Raw genomic sequence first — 16359 nt, 5'->3', positions numbered from 1 at the left:
TTAACACCCCCCCCCATCTGGATATGCCCAATCAGGAGATTTATCCCAGTCCTCATTTTTTTTTTTATATCTCGGTATAATATTAAAGTCGTACTATAATTGCGACAAACAGGTGGCTCCCTTTTCTCCTCCTTGGGAGTCTTTTTACCTCCCATTTGCAGCGCTCGCACCTCTGCATACATGCTCCGTGAGTTATTAAATCAAATCTGTCTCCGCTCTCTGTAATATCAGGAAAGCATAGTTGTACATTCTTGGCAACATCAGGTTTTAACCCACTCAAGTAAATTTGTTGCATTACTGTGTAAGTATCTTCATTCACTTCCTTTTCATCGGCTAACCCCGAGTATACTACACGTACAACTCAGGTTACCACCCTGAGATCACAGCTTCTCCACAACAACTAAAGAGAACACAGCCTACAGCAAATACCAGGTGCATCAGTCCTGGGTTTACTGGGTTTACCACAGCAATTCCTCTATCTCAACCCCACCGTCCTCTGCCAGTATCTTTCAACTGGGAGACTGCATCCAGTATCTTTTAACTGGGAAAACACATGCAGTATATTTCAACTGGGAAAACAGCTGGCACACTTATCAGACGTCTACCACCACGTACACCATAAACTCATTATTTTGGACTCGCTTCAGCTTCAGAAAAACCCTCGACAGCAACATGGAGAGGACAAGGGACTTTTTAGAAAACAGGAGTCCTTACCTCTTTTTAGAAGCGGCCGCCTAGCTTTTCCTCTTCACCTCTGTGTCAGAGTTCTCTTAGCTGGGAGTACCCTGCTCCGCAGCGCCAAATTGTAATGTCAAACAAATGATAAAGTTCAGGTGTCTGTGAAGCAGAAGTCTCTTTATTCATATGCATATGGAAGTCCGGCTTGCAACCACCAGACTTAAAAAATAAGTAGCTGAGGATGGTCCTTTATACCTTAAAAAAAAAGAGTTACTATGACATATTCTAAACAAATGATAAAACAGCAACACCTGCTAATAAATTATATCTAAGTTGCAGACTAGACAACAGTTAGTTCTTTTCATATTCTGGGCATACAGCCAGCTTACCAAATACATGCCCCTTATCTTACTGACCAAGGACAGGCAGCATCTTTATATATATTTGAGCACAAAGCCCACATCAAGCCACTAGACTGCATAGTTTGCAAAAACATACAAAAACAAGACAATGATATTATTATCTCACTTCCTGGGCGTCTGTCTTATCTCTTCATTCTTTTGTATCATACTGTATACACTTTATATTTATCCAGTATATGATCACACTGCAGCTCATTGCCATGTATGCTACTGTTTTGGTATATCTGTGGATATGATATGTGCAATGTCAGGAGACAAGAAAGCTTGTTTTAAAATGAAAAAGGTTTTATAATAAATTTAATTCTAAAAAGATTAATGACAGCATTACTTCTTTTTTCTGTTTCAGCTCAATGAGACAAATAGAAAGCCAGATCAGTCAGCACATTTCATTGTAACATAGTAACATAATGTCACAAAGTCCAAGTGGGTACTGATATTGTGTCAGAAAGTGATGGTATTGAACTAAGTTTTATATGTATAAGTTTACCTTAATACTTGTTTTCTTTGTACTCATTTCAGTGCCACATGATGAGGTGGATCTTAGTGAGTACCTTGATGACTTTGATGAGGAAGTTGACCTCACTGAGGTGGTGAGTAATGCCAAGACTGCCATGGAGGTCACACCACAGAATGACACTTTCCAGGAGGAAGTGGAGAACACAGAAGCGGGTGGATTGTCTGTCACTTTAAAAACCTTCGAGAAAAGTATATAGGTAAACACAAAATAATTATCATAACCGGTAATCCTGCTGGAATTCCATGCATGGATTTCAAGTCCAAAACCAGGCTGAGATGGACTTTGTTTTCTACACTTGTTGATAACCTTCAGGAAAAGATAAGAGGAAAATGACATAACATTGCTCAATTGTGACAACATATTATATATTTTAAAAATAATATTTAGTAAATGTATTTTTGTGGTCAATATATACACTGACAAAGTTATATTTGCACTCTTTAATAATACTGTATATTGCATAGATTTCATATTTTGATGCTTTAAAGAATGTAGTCTAGACACTTTGAAGTAACAATTAAAAAATAATTAAGTCACAGATGGAGCAATTCAGAATGTGTATTAAAAGCGAATAACGTGTTACAGGAGCTGCTTTTTTCTTCACTGTACCGCGGCTTACTTCGTTGTTGTGATTCATTCTCCAAAGATGATCAATAGGTGGCACTTGTGGTGCAGTAGATGTTAGGGAAAACATGAGCTGCCTTAAAAAATATACTACTTTTAAAGCTTTTTTTAAATCCAATTAATATGGAATATTAATATAGAATCATGTAACTAATGGAAAATTTAGATAACAGATTAAAATAAAAATGTTTCTGAGCATCATTAACAATATTAATGTATTAATAAATTATTTTTATTATTTAGCCATCTGTAGTAGTATTTCATATTCATATTAATACAAAAATAATATTATTAGTACACAAATGAACGTGAACAAGCAAAAGGGAGTTAAAGGGAGTTACGTCAGCATGTGTAGGCTGCAAAGATAGAGGTAAATGTTGGTTCCCTGTTAAAAGGAAAGGAGGCTGTGGAGCCTTCTTCAGGTGTGAATGAGGAAATGTGTGAATACTGACAATGGGAGTGTAAAAAAGTTCTACTGGCCAGATCAGACCAACAGTCTCCAGCTATTTAATGCCATGATGTTTTGGCTCGAATTGGAATTAAAAACACAAACAACAATTAAGATTAGTGATATTATGAAACCAAAAGTGTGTTTGAACACTGGGAAGCACATAAAAATCTATACTTATTCTAATTACACATTTTAATCACTAACACCCTTTCCCGTAGAACAACAACAATGGCAATGCCAAAAAATTATTCTCCACAACTAACTGAAATAAATGAACAAATTAAAAAAACAAATCAAATAATTGCCCAGCTCTCCAACCTTATCCCCCATAAGATCAATAAAAACATACACCACTACCTGACAACAAACAAGATCCTAAAATTCTCAGAATATAACAACTCAGCAGCTTCCACCCCTTGTCTTTTCAGCCATCTAGTGGTATCCCTTAAACTTACTGGGCTCTCTTGTTGACAAATCGTTGACAGGTTACAGAGCAACCTGTCAGCGATTTGCTCATTTGCTAGCCAGTCACCATGCCGGTCCCAGACAGTCCTACAAAGAAAAAACACCTGCAACCCAAAGAAGTTGCCCATTGCAATTAACAGTTAACACCCCTGTCCTTAATAACAAATAATGTTTGTTAATATGAAGTAGACAGTTCACAAGATAAACTCCACTATAACTCATCAGCTTACAGGAAAAATTCCCTCAAAGCTACAGATGTAGCCATTCAAAAATGCACAGTAAAACCCCATACCGTGGGTTTCCATGTGCAGGCTACCACAGTACATGATTCACTGGCCAAAATAATCGACAGGTGGCACTTGTGGTGCATTAGTTGTTAGTGAAACGATTGCTTCATTTAATGTATGTACTAGGTAAGATTAAATCCGCTTAATATAGATTATTAAATATGGAATTTTACAACTAAAGGGAAAGTTTGGTAGCTGAGCATAAAAATAAGAGGAGCATAACATATCTGAACGACATGAACATTACTAATTTAGGAATATAAATATATTATACAAATTGTAGAGGGCTGGTAGTGGTAGCTTAAATAAAAAAAATACAGAACAGTATTCCACTTTCTTTATAAACATTTTATACATCAAAGACTGTGGTTAGTTTGGAAAGGTTTTGATGTGCTCATTCTGACTATATATACTTTATAAAATGTAGCTATTTTAATCTTTTCTATGAATACTTAGGCTCATTATAGTATTGAAAAGACTATAATAACATATATGATATTTATTAAAAATATCAATTTATTAATAAAAAATAATAATTTCAAACTGTATTTTGAAATTGTGTTTTGTTCGGGGTGATTTGTCACTGTTTTCACAACCTTCGCTTTCTTATTAAAACGCTAGTTTTTGAGACAGGGTGTTCCAGACCTCTTTCATTTGTGAAACTCCCTCTGTATTTCCTGTTTTCACATTGATAAGAATAAACTACATATGTAAATCTTTTCACAGGCAGAAAGATGTTCTGTGCTCAATAGCTCTTTCAACACTGTATGCATTATGTTACATTTTTAAGCATCAGTCGAAGCATTCTGAAGTCTGTTAGAATCATACAAAATGTAACCAAATAGTGTAGGTGAGACTGCTATCTGTCCTGGATAAGGAGCGGTGGCATTGTGGCTAAGGATCTGCACCTGTGGCAGGAAGGTTGCAGGTTTAAGTCCCATGGCCGGCAGAGGAATCCTACTCCATTGGGCCCCTGAGCAAAGCCTTAACCCCAGCTGCTCCAGGGGTACTGCATAAATGGCTGATCCTGCTCTCTGAACCCAGGCTTCTCTCTTCCCATCTGTGTGCCTGTGTGTCTCCTGGAGAGCAAATTCAAAGACAAATTCATTTTTAATGCAAGAAATTGTACATGGCTGAGAAAGTGATCTTATCTTATCTTAAAGTGGTTAGAAAAGATTTGTGAAAACATTCCTATTTTAATGCGATGCGAACATATCCTTAATAAGATTAAAAATTAAAAAAGGGGTGCCTGTGGCAGAGCTCAGTGCATTTTAAATTACTGAGAGGCTTTGAACAGCAGCAACACCTGTGTCGATGTTGGTGGTTTTATAATAAAAAATATAATGATAATTATTAAAAACAATAATAATAATTAACAAATAATATAACAAATTGAATTCCAAAAAGATTAACTACAGAATTTCTACCTTTTCTGTTTCAGCTTAATGGGGCAAATATAAAGTCAGATCAGTCAGGATCTCGGAGTGTAACAAGTGCAAAAACATTTCACAACAAAACCATTAAAGAAGCAGACCTTGAAATTTAGTTCAATTAGAAGAAGGCTCCACAGCCAAAATGTTGTGTTTCCTTTCTTCTCTTTTCAGTATGGTGTAAACCTTTACTTGTTCCTTTGCAACCTTAAATTTAGGTCAGGTATCTCCATAGGTGATCAAAATTTCAAAACCTTGGATGATATGCCTCAGGGATTTATTCGTAGTATAATTCAAACAAAAGAACTGCTGAGCACACTGTGTTCTTGACATGCAGGTGTGAAGTAGAGTTAACAGTTTCTGTTTTAAAAGGTTTTGGATTTATGTTAGGTTTTGTATCTGTTGTAACTGGAAATACAATGGTGAATATAATTGAGGTCCTATTTAAAGTTTAAGCTTTTAAAGTCATGCAATGTCTAAATTAGGCAGGAACATGCCATTGTTTCTTATTTTTGATTTTCTTTAAAAATGTTTAATAAAATCATCTTCTCACTTTCACGTTGCTGTAATTAAAGGGGAATGTAGCATATTTTTGTAGTGGCCCTTTGTGTAACAGGTATTACGGTACTGCAATTTGTATTATATGTAATTGTGGTGTCAGTTCAGCGGATTTAATTCTGCTCCGGGTTTTGGAGCAGTCTGAGAAATGTTGCAATGTCACGATTGTAGTCCCTCCCCCTTAAGGACGCTCCGGCTCTTTCACTTCCGTGTTGATTTTGTGCACCTGCTCCCAGTTCCTGCCTCCCTGCTTAAGCCAGATGCTCACTCTGTTCCGGGCTCTGCATTGGTTCCCGTACCAAGCGAGTCCAGGATCTATAGCGTCTGGTCCCGTTCCCCCTTTTTCCCCCCGACCCTCCACCGGATCCCGCTCCGGTTTTTAATCCTGTTTGTCTTCGTCTCAGATGGACCTCCCGGCTTTGGACTTTTTGCCTCGTCTTGGATTTCCCATTGGATCCTGTTTTGGATTGTTTGCCCCGGACTCACCCCCCTGAACGCCTGTGCACCATGGACATGCCCCCTGTTTTAAATCTCGACTTCTGTGTCGACTTCAAATTAATATCGTTTGTGACCTTCAGACACATTATGCTCCTCTTTTTATGCTCAGCTACTAAAATGTCCCTTTAGTTGTAAAAATCCATATAAATATTAAATACTAAGCAGATTAAAATATGCACAGTGAATAGATCAAATTATTTAATCATTTCACTAACAACCAATGCACCACAAGTGCCCCTGTTGGTCATTTTGGCCAGCCAAATCACATACTGCGGTACAAAGCAGTGAACTGTGGGTAAATGCACATGGTACGGGGTTGTACCGTGCATTTTGAATGGATGCATCTGTAATTATACCGTTACTAATTTCTTTAGATACGCGATTCCATAATATATTCCCTATTAATCAAATTCTAAAAAGTATGCTTTTTTTACTGTTATAATGAACAACCATAAGTATTCAGAAATGGTTAAAACATTATAGGTTTTTACAAATTATATAAATGTAATATAGTCAGAAGGAGCATGTAACAACTTTTCCAAAATAACCACAAGAAGTGGAAGTAAAGGCACTGTGTAGATGGAACTATACACATTGTTAGAAGTCCACAATGAGATGGCAGCATCTCACTGAGGATAAATTATTTTATAGTGCTGGCTTACAGAAACAGCCTTTCCACCTCTCTTGCACACCAGTATCCATACCTAGTTAGTTATTTAAACAAATTGGCTCTAAACATTAACATCTTAAGATGCTGGCTTTGTGGATCAGCTGTGTTTGCCCATTCCTTCAGTTCATGTGCATCAAAAGTCAAGCAAATATACAAATGTTAAAATACAATCCTCATTTCAGTATGTAAACGTACAGTCTGTTAACGTCATCATCTTCCTCTGCAGTCTATAACATCTACTGTCATTTTGTCAAATGTATGCCTAACCCTATTAGGAAGTAATTTTGTTATCAGTGTATTCCTCAACTTTCCCCAAATGATTACACAACAAAATGTAGGATCTTTAGAACAATGACTTAATTGAACCTAGCAAAAGCAGTTAGAGTTCTCCATGTATTCTTGTACAAAAACCTGATGGAAGCTACCACATGTCTACCAACTGCAGAAAAGTTAACAGTTTAACTAAATGGATACATTTCTAATCCCTCATATCAATGACTGTATTGATAAAATTGGGAATGCCAAGTTTGTAACCAAATTTGACTTATTCAAAGGATTTTGGCAAGTTCCTCTTACTAACTGTTGTAGCGGCAACTTATTAAAAATACAGGAATTAAGTTTGCTGCTCCCTTGCCAGTCTCTCTCTTCCTCATCTCAGTGGTGCTGGATACAGAGAGGCCATTCCATTTGATTCACATTTAAGGTGTTTTTCTAGCTGATAGATTTTCCTGATAAGGAACAACTCCCAAAGCTGAGATTCTCCAGCCACCCTAATAAATGGTCATCTCTGGCGCCTTACTGTCTGGGAGATTCCTTGGGAGAGTCTCGTCCCATGTCAGAGAGCATGGTTACTCATCCTCCACCTTGATCAGCCAATCAGGAACTGGTAGGGCAGGGTAACCCCATGTGTGTCTCGAAAGCCCTCGAAACATTCAACCAATGAACGAACGTAGTTCCTCCAGATAAAACAGGCAGCACAGGGCCCAGAAGGGGCTCCTCCAGGATGTGCTCCTCCAGGACATTCTCAGACTTAGCTCGAACAATCACATAAGGGCCAGTGTGTCCGAGTGCCAGGACTTTACTTTGTTCTAAGAGTCGAGACCAGAAGTCGCCTGCGCGTAACCAAAGGATCCACCCGAGGTTAGCCCAGCAGCAAGCCTAGTGAACTGCCGGTACCCCACCATGAACGCTCGCCTGATCAACTAGTGAACTATGGTCAGAACTGTCTACAGCTGAATCTCAGGATTCAGGATTAGCGCTAGATCGCTAAAGAGTCTAAAGAGTGTGACTTGCTTGGACCCGCAGTCACTTTTCATGTGCACAAACTCTTCCTAGTTCAGCCAACACTAACTAGCTGGTCTTCAGAGAGCCCATTGCCAGAGCAATGCAGCAGACATCTCTCCCTCCTTCTCCCACACCTCCAGCCGCAACAGGACAGGCTGGCACTGAGCCAAAGGACGCCGATTGGACCCAGCAACAGCCTGCCGCTGTTCCTTTGTGTCCGCGAGAGATCTGAATCCACACAGATTGGATGAGTATTTAACATTCTGCATTACAGCTCGAGAATTCAATTGTTACCTCAACCCCACTTGATATCAATTTAATTTCTATGAGTGATGTACTTGCCTTTGAGTATCTAGTGTAGAAGAACAAGTAATAGGTTTATTCCATGCCAAGGTTGTAATCAAAGTTCATTTACGAAACGGTATAAATGAATGGTATACTAAATGTATGTCCCTATTGGTATTTGTAACTCTTCGTTATTGAATATATACCTTTTGTATTCTGCTAACCCTCACTATAAGATGTTACACCAGATGGACTCTTCCAATATAAAGTGATGCCCTTTGGCATGAAAAATGCACCAGCAACATTTCAATGTCTTATCAACAACATCATTTCTGGTCTCAGTGGTTGTGAAGCCTACATCGACGATGAACTGCTTTATAGTGTGAAGAAGAATTTTAGCATTGACCTTTTATAAGTGTGTAAGATAGTGACTATTTGGCTTTGCTAACATGCCTTTTACTTAGCAAGAGTATGAAAGGACAATTGCAAGCATATTATTTGACGTTTTGATAATAATGCTAGAAACTGCAGAATGTCTAGCTCAATTTCACAGCTTTTATTTATATACTTCCTTTTGTCTGCATATAAGGCAAAACTGCTTCTTAAGAATAAAGTGGTAAATTACAAAGATGTGTTTGTAGAGATAAAACAACTCCTAATATAGAAATTTAGAATGAGCTAGCATGAGTGAATTTGCTGTATAAAACCTATTGCGTTTACCATCTCAATTGAGAGGCTGCTCACAGATCTGTAGGAGAGGCTGCTCTCAGACCTGCATGATTGTATCCTCTCCATGCGCATGAATAAAGGACTCTGCTGTACCACACCTAACCTGACTGAAGAGTTCTGACAAGTGATATGTGGGAAGAACACCTGCAAATTCTTCTAGGATTCTTCGAATGACTGAGCAACACCAAGCTTACGATTATCCTCACCAAGAGTGAATTTGGATGTGCCTGTGTAAATTATTTAGGACATATTGTCGGGCAAGGTCAGGTTAAACCTATTGCTAAAGTCAGTGCTATTTCTAGTTTTCCTAGACCTGTGCAGTACACAACTTCTGGAAAAATACCCTTTTTTCTCTTGCAAACTCATCATGGGTTTATTTTTTATAATTCTGAAACTTGGACAGTATGCTTCAGCGACTCATTCATTCACCTCCCCTCCACTGCCAGGTCTCACCTCCCGGTGTTCCACACACGTGAATCCCATGAAGTCAGATCCACAGTAGCACATGCGTCAGTGAACAGCAGTGTGATCATATATTGTATAAATACACTGTATGTACAATATTATACTGTATGGTTTCAAAGTATGTGTGAAATATTTTTTCTTAATCCATTTATTAATCCAATCTATTTTAGACATATGGCTAGGTAAAAAATATAGTCAAGAGAATCGCTCTAAAGGTTAAGCTCAAAAAACAAGACTCAACATATCTTCTTTTTAACTCGTCAGTTTACAGCTCGTCCATGGTCATTCATTATTAATTATATTAATAATAAATACCATATCGCACTTAATTTGGAATGTTTTTACGAAATATAAAAAGAGGCGATACACAAAGTGTCTCCTCTATAACTCTTTAGTTTACAGAATAATTCCTGCAGAGCCACACAACATCATCACAACATAGTAAACAACAGTGGCCGGCTCACTTAAAGGTGTAACACATCTGTCTTCACTGTCATGGTACAGTTTCAACATTTTGATAGGCTGTTCTCCGGTTACTGGAAATTGTAAAAATAACCTTTCTTCCCTTCTTTGTTTAACTTAAAGAATTCAGCAAAGAAATCCTTAATCACGAAACCATCACTTATAATAATTCATCCAGATACATACACTCATGCTGGAGCCAACAACAAACTATAATAATGGGCTATTTTTATGTTTTAAGCTAGGTAAGAAAATAAAACAAAATTATCTGATCGGGCTATAAACCACCTGGGTGCAGCACGCTTCATTACAGTCTATCACCCATTACTACAATAAGGACAATAAAAGTTATTTTTTTTAAAAAGTATTGTCAAAATGTTTCCAAAACATCCACTTATAATATTTTAGCTGCTTAGTTACACGATTCCATATTAATATAACTATCAAGTGGTATTAAATCAATACAACTTTTTTTTTACAGTAACAGCAAGTGGTATTCTTACTATGTATTCTTAGAAAAGGATAAAACGTTATAACTTTTTACGAAGTACAGTATATAAACTTTATAATGTTAGAACAAGCACGTTAAAACCGTAATCCAGTGTAAGTGACCAAGTTAAAGACTTTGATGCATAAAATAAGAAGGTGGAATACATTGTATACTTTTGCCCAACTGAGCAATCTTGCATTTATAAAATATATCTACTTTTTAAGTTATTAAAAATACTGTAATACACAGTTTAAAATTATTAAAAGTCTAAACAGTATACAAATTTTGTAATTGGAAAAAGATTGTCGCTCAGCATTGACTGGGTATCGAAACCAGGAATTTTCTGGCAACAGCCCAAATACTTCACATGCCAAGTTAAGCTTTCACTGCTACACCTGGTGGTTTTACAAAGTATTCCACCCTATTGAAAAAAAACATGCAGTACTTTGCCGACTATGCACTGCGAATTACTGCAGCATCCCTCGCTCATTTTGAATGGCTGCATCTATAAGCACATGATAGTGCATCAGCTACATAAGTCTCTGTGCCCTTCTTGTTTCAAATTTCCAAGGAATAACTCTGTAACATAAGTGACCAGTGAATCAGTATTTTATTATGGTTATACATAAGCTGAAGAAAAGTCAAAGGATTGTGATCAGTAAAAACAATGGCAGAAGACTTGAGCCTAAACAAACCTCAAAATGCTCTTTCTGCTCATTCAGATAAGTTTGGTCTTCTTTGACAAACACTAAAAAAGCTTTCTCAATACTGCCTATGTCCGTGCTATGGGGGATGGAAAATGTACAGTATGTGGGCCCAACTCTTTTAAACAACATTTTAAGAGAATGTCTTTGTGTTACATTTGAATAGGTTTTGAATAAGTTTTTACAATTATGCATCCACCAATCCATCCATTTTCTAACCACTTTAAGTGCAGCAACCATCAACGTAAAGGAAACATTTTACACAAGATCAGGTAAAGAATAAAGTGTTAATACATGTGGCCTTTTTTGTTTTCAAGTTCATTAAACATGAAATCATCACTTATGATAATTTGTGTGAATGACATTCGAAGTCTCTAATTTCATATTCTGTGTCACTTTGGAGACTGAAATGTAATTTTTTTACATAAAACATGTCATGTCATGTCACTTAAATAATTAATTTTCTAGATGCACAGATCGACAGCAGTTAAACCCAAAGTTGGAACAATGAAGCTAGAGTCTCATCTCAATACAGCGTCTTATTTTAGATCAGTAAGGTGTTTTCTCATTGACTAATACTATATACTTTACCGTTCGCATTTCCAAATCTGTTACTTAAACAATCTATAGTTTCTAGTTCAGTTTTGTTTTGCCTTTTCTACAAAATTTGCTTCATGTAGTTGGAGAACTCCAAAATGCTTTTATCAGTTTTAGTGAATGTGGTCACAGCATGTTAACCCCTCTACTGCCGGCTCCTATACAGAGCAAGTTGTTATGAGCATGTGAATGTAAAGATCACAATGCCAATATAAGCCTTTATTGGATAAAACAATTAGAAAATGGATGGATGAATCACATTAGTCACTTTCTCTGTGTTCTGTCCTGCAGTGTGAGATATCCAGGTACTGGCCAGGCTCACACCCACTTAGCTTCAGTAGTTTGCTAGCTATAGGTTGCTAGCTGTAGGTTTAAAGTGTGATATAGCTGCTGGCTTACTCTCTGGTGGTTAAATAACTGGTATAACTAGCTATCTTTAATCCCTCTATGGCAGTTTTCAGACGATTGGTTTCACTTGTGAAGAAATTGAGCCTGAAAGACTTCACACTCTCTGTTTTGAGTGCAATATACTGCAAAATGACAAAAATCATCAATAAAATACAAAAAAACATCAGATAATTGTACACTGTTAAGGGGAGCAGATAAAGTATAGTGACTAATATTGAATTTCATTAAAACACATGGGATATATATGTAGTGTGCTCTCAAGAGGCACCAGTTCTGTAGGGGTTTGGGCATTTACTGTGACAATTATTAATTGTAGCAGTAAATCACAAAATTGATTCTTTTAATGGCTTTAGAATCCAACCTTGCGATATAACTCAAACAACGCACACACACAGGTACTAATACACAAGGATACATTTATTAATACATAGAATATGCATGTAAACCTAACAGATCTTATCGAGAGGGTTATCAGAATACAAAAGGTATATATTCAATCAGTTACGAAGAGTTACATATATCAAGAGGACATACGTTCAGTATATCATTCATTTAGACCGTTTCGTAAATGAACTTGGTTATAACTTCTACATTGGATACTCAAAACACGTACATAACTCTTAGGAATTAAATTGATATCAACTGGTTGGGATAACAATTGAATTCTCGAGCTATAATGCATTGAAGTTGAATACTCATCCAATCTCTGGGGATTCAGATCTCCTGCGGGCTTTCTGGCTCCGTGCCAGGCTGTGCTGAGCGGCTTGCGACGGTGCGCTGCTGATGCTTACTGAAGACCGGGTAGTTAGTTTTGGCTGAAACTAGCAAGAGTTTGTGCACAGGAGAAAAGATGACTGTGGATCTCAGCAGGTCAGGAAGAGGACCGGTTCGTTACTGATGAAGCGCTAGTTCTGAATAGTGATTCAGCTGTCCACAGTTCCGACCTGTTCACGAGGCTTGCTGCTGATGCTAACCTCGGGTGCATCCTCGGGTTACTCTCTGGCAACCTCCGTTCTAGACTCTTAGAACAAAGGAAAGTTCTGGCACTCGGACACACTGGCCGTTCCGTGGTTGTCCGGGCTGAGTCTCAGGATGGTCAGGAGGCGCGCTGCGAGAATGTCCTGCCCTTGGGAGCCTTCTGCTCCTGGGCCGTCCTGCACTGGAATTCTCCTTAGAATTCCCTTTAGAATAGTCTTTCGAATAGTTTCAGAGCTCTGTGTTGCCTGTTTTTACCTGGAGGAACTTCAGCTCCTTCATTGGCTGAAAGTTCCATGGGCGTCAGAGTCCCACGTGGGTTACTCGCCCCTACCAGTCCCTGATTGGTTGATCAAGGTGAGATATGAGTCATTTACTCCTGACACCTAGGAATGCAGTCCAGATGTCCATCTGGCACTCCCTAGACAGATAGGTGCCAATGGATGACCATTGATCATGATAGCCAGGCTTAGCTAAGTGCATCCCCCTTTGGGAGCTGTCCCTTATCAAAAGAAAACATCTTTAAATCAGCCTGCATGAATAGCTTCTCTGTGGCTGCACCACAGAGATGAAGGGAGAGATGAGGCCTCATTTGGGAAAGCACAGCAACACTTAATTCTGTCTTATTAACAAGCATTGCCGCTACATATATAAGGACTGTTAATCTACCTGAATTTACAGAAAGCATCGGTCAGACAAGTTTTGAAGAGATCAACTCGCATTTCCAAAATGGCCTGACTCCAAGTGACTTGCAGCCACATTTTGAACACAAAATGGAAGCGGATCATCTGGAAACCTGCTATCTTATATTCAGCAGTGAGCAGGAATCAGCATAGGCATGAATCTGTGAAGAATTATAAATAATAATATAACAATATTGTTACAAATGGGGGGTTACTAAAAAGGTGAAAATCCGAATTTGACTGAGCGGTTTTGTCAATACGTAAAATAATTATTCATAACCCCCAACTTGTAAGTGATTTCTCTAGAGTATACCTGAGCAGTTGGTATAATGAATTCTTTATTCCCTAGCATAGCTTTGTTGAGAGGAGTAATAATCCAGACACACTTGGTTAGACAAATATTTGTTACAATGACAAGACACAAACTACACTACACACAACAAAACATACACCACACCGGTTACTCTATGTACAATTTACACTGTAAATATTAGTAAGTATGGGTCACCCAGAAAAACCCCAGACTGCTACTATGCATTATATACACTTCAAAGTGTTGGAAGGCTAGAATCAGAGGTTCTACCATTCAATGGTAGAGTAATTTCTCTGTGTTTTGTTGAAAAGTAACAAATTGGATGATCTACCCCATATTTGCCTCCTTGCAATAGAACAGCACCAGCCGCAACATCACTTGCATCAGGAGTTATTTTGAATTGTGAATTGAAAGTTGGTGCTGACAAAACTGGAGTGCTTTTCAGAATGGCTTTAAGTTCTTTGAATGCCCTTTCACACTTTTCTGACCATACAAATTTAATATATTTTCTTCCTAAGTGAGTCGAAGGTTCAGTAATAGTATCAGTTGTTTCTTACCCTCAGGTCTAGGAAAACTAGAAATAGCACTGACTTTAGCAATAGGTTTAACCTGACCTTGCCCGACAATATGTCCTAAATAATTTACACAGGCACATCCAAATTCACTCTTGGTGAGGATAATCGTAAGCTTGGTGTTGCTCAGTCATTCGAAGAATCCTAGAAGAATTTGCAGGTGTTCTTCCCACATATCACTTGTCAGAACTCTTCAGTCAGGTTAGGTGTGGTACAGCAGAGTCCTTTATTCATGCGCATGGAGAGGATACAATCATGCAGGTCTGAGAGCAGCCTCTCCTACAGATCTGTGAGCAGCCTCTCAATTGAGATGGTAAACGCAATAGGTTTTATACAGCAAATTCACTCATGCTAGCTCATTCTAAATTTCTATATTAGGAGTTGTTTTATCTCTACAAACACATCTTTGTAATTTACCACTTTATTCTTAAGAAGCAGTTTTGCCTTATATGCAGACAAAAGGAAGTATATAAATAAAAGCTGTGAAATTGAGCTAGACATTCTGCAGTTTCTAGCATTATTATCAAAACGTCAAATAATATGCTTGCAATTGTCCTTTCATACTCTTGCTAAGTAAAAGGCATGTTAGCAAAGCCAAATAGTCACTATCTTACACACTTATAAAAGGTCAATGCTAAAATTCTTCTTCACACTATAAAGCAGTTCATCGTCGATGTAGGCTTCACAACCACTGAGACCAGAAATGATGTTGTTGATAAGACATTGAAATGTTGCTGGTGCATTTTTCATGCCAAAGGGCATCACTTTATATTGGAAGAGTCCATCTGGTGTAACAAAAGCTAAGATTTCTTTAGCACAGTGTAGAGGTTTTGTGCATTTACTGGTACAATTTTTAATAGCATTTTTGTAGCAGTAAGTCACAAAATGATTCTTTAATGGTTATTAGAAAACCGACCTTGCGGGATAACTCAGCAATGCACACGCACAGATACTAATACACAACAATACATTTATTAATACATAAAATGTGCATATAAACATAAAATATCTTATAGTGAGGGTTAGCAGAATACAAAAGGTATATATTCAATAACGAAGAGTTACAAATACCAATAGGGACATACATTTAGTATACCATTCATTTATACCGTTTCGTAAATGAACTTTGATTACAACCTTGGCATGGAATAAACCTATTACTTGTTCTTCTACACTAGATACTCAAAGGCAAGTACATCACTCATAGAAATTAAATTGATATCAAGTGGGGTTGAGGTAACAATTGAATTCTCGAGCTGTAATGCAGAATGTTAAATACTCATCCAATCTGTGTGGATTCAGATCTCTCGCGGACACAAAGGAACAGCGGCAGGCTGTTGCTGGGTCCAATCGGCGTCCTTTGGCTCAGTGCCAGCCTGTCCTGTTGCGGCTGGAGGTGTGGGAGAAGGAGGGAGAGATGTCTGCTGCATTGCTCTGGCAATGGGCTCTCTGAAGACCAGCTAGTTAGTGTTGGCTGAACTAGGAAGAGTTTGTGCACATGAAAAGTGACTGCGGGTCCAAGCAAGTCACACTCTTTAGACTCTTTAGCGATCTAGCGCTAATCCTGAATCCTGAGATTCAGCTGTAGACAGTTCTGACCATAGTTCACTAGTTGATCAGGCGAGCGTTCATGGTGGGGTACCGGCAGTTCACTAGGCTTGCTGCTGGGCTAACCTCGGGTGGATCCTTTGGTTACGCGCAGGCGACTTCTGGTCTCGACTCTTAGAACAAAGTAAAGTCCTGGCACTCGGACACACTGGCCCTTATGTGATTGTTCGAGCTAAGTCTGAGA

This window comes from Atractosteus spatula, chromosome 9 (genome assembly GCF_055471065.1).
Source record: "Atractosteus spatula isolate fAtrSpa1 chromosome 9, fAtrSpa1.hap1, whole genome shotgun sequence".
NCBI lineage: Eukaryota > Metazoa > Chordata > Actinopteri > Semionotiformes > Lepisosteidae > Atractosteus > Atractosteus spatula.
Note: the sequence above shows the minus strand (reverse complement) of the source record.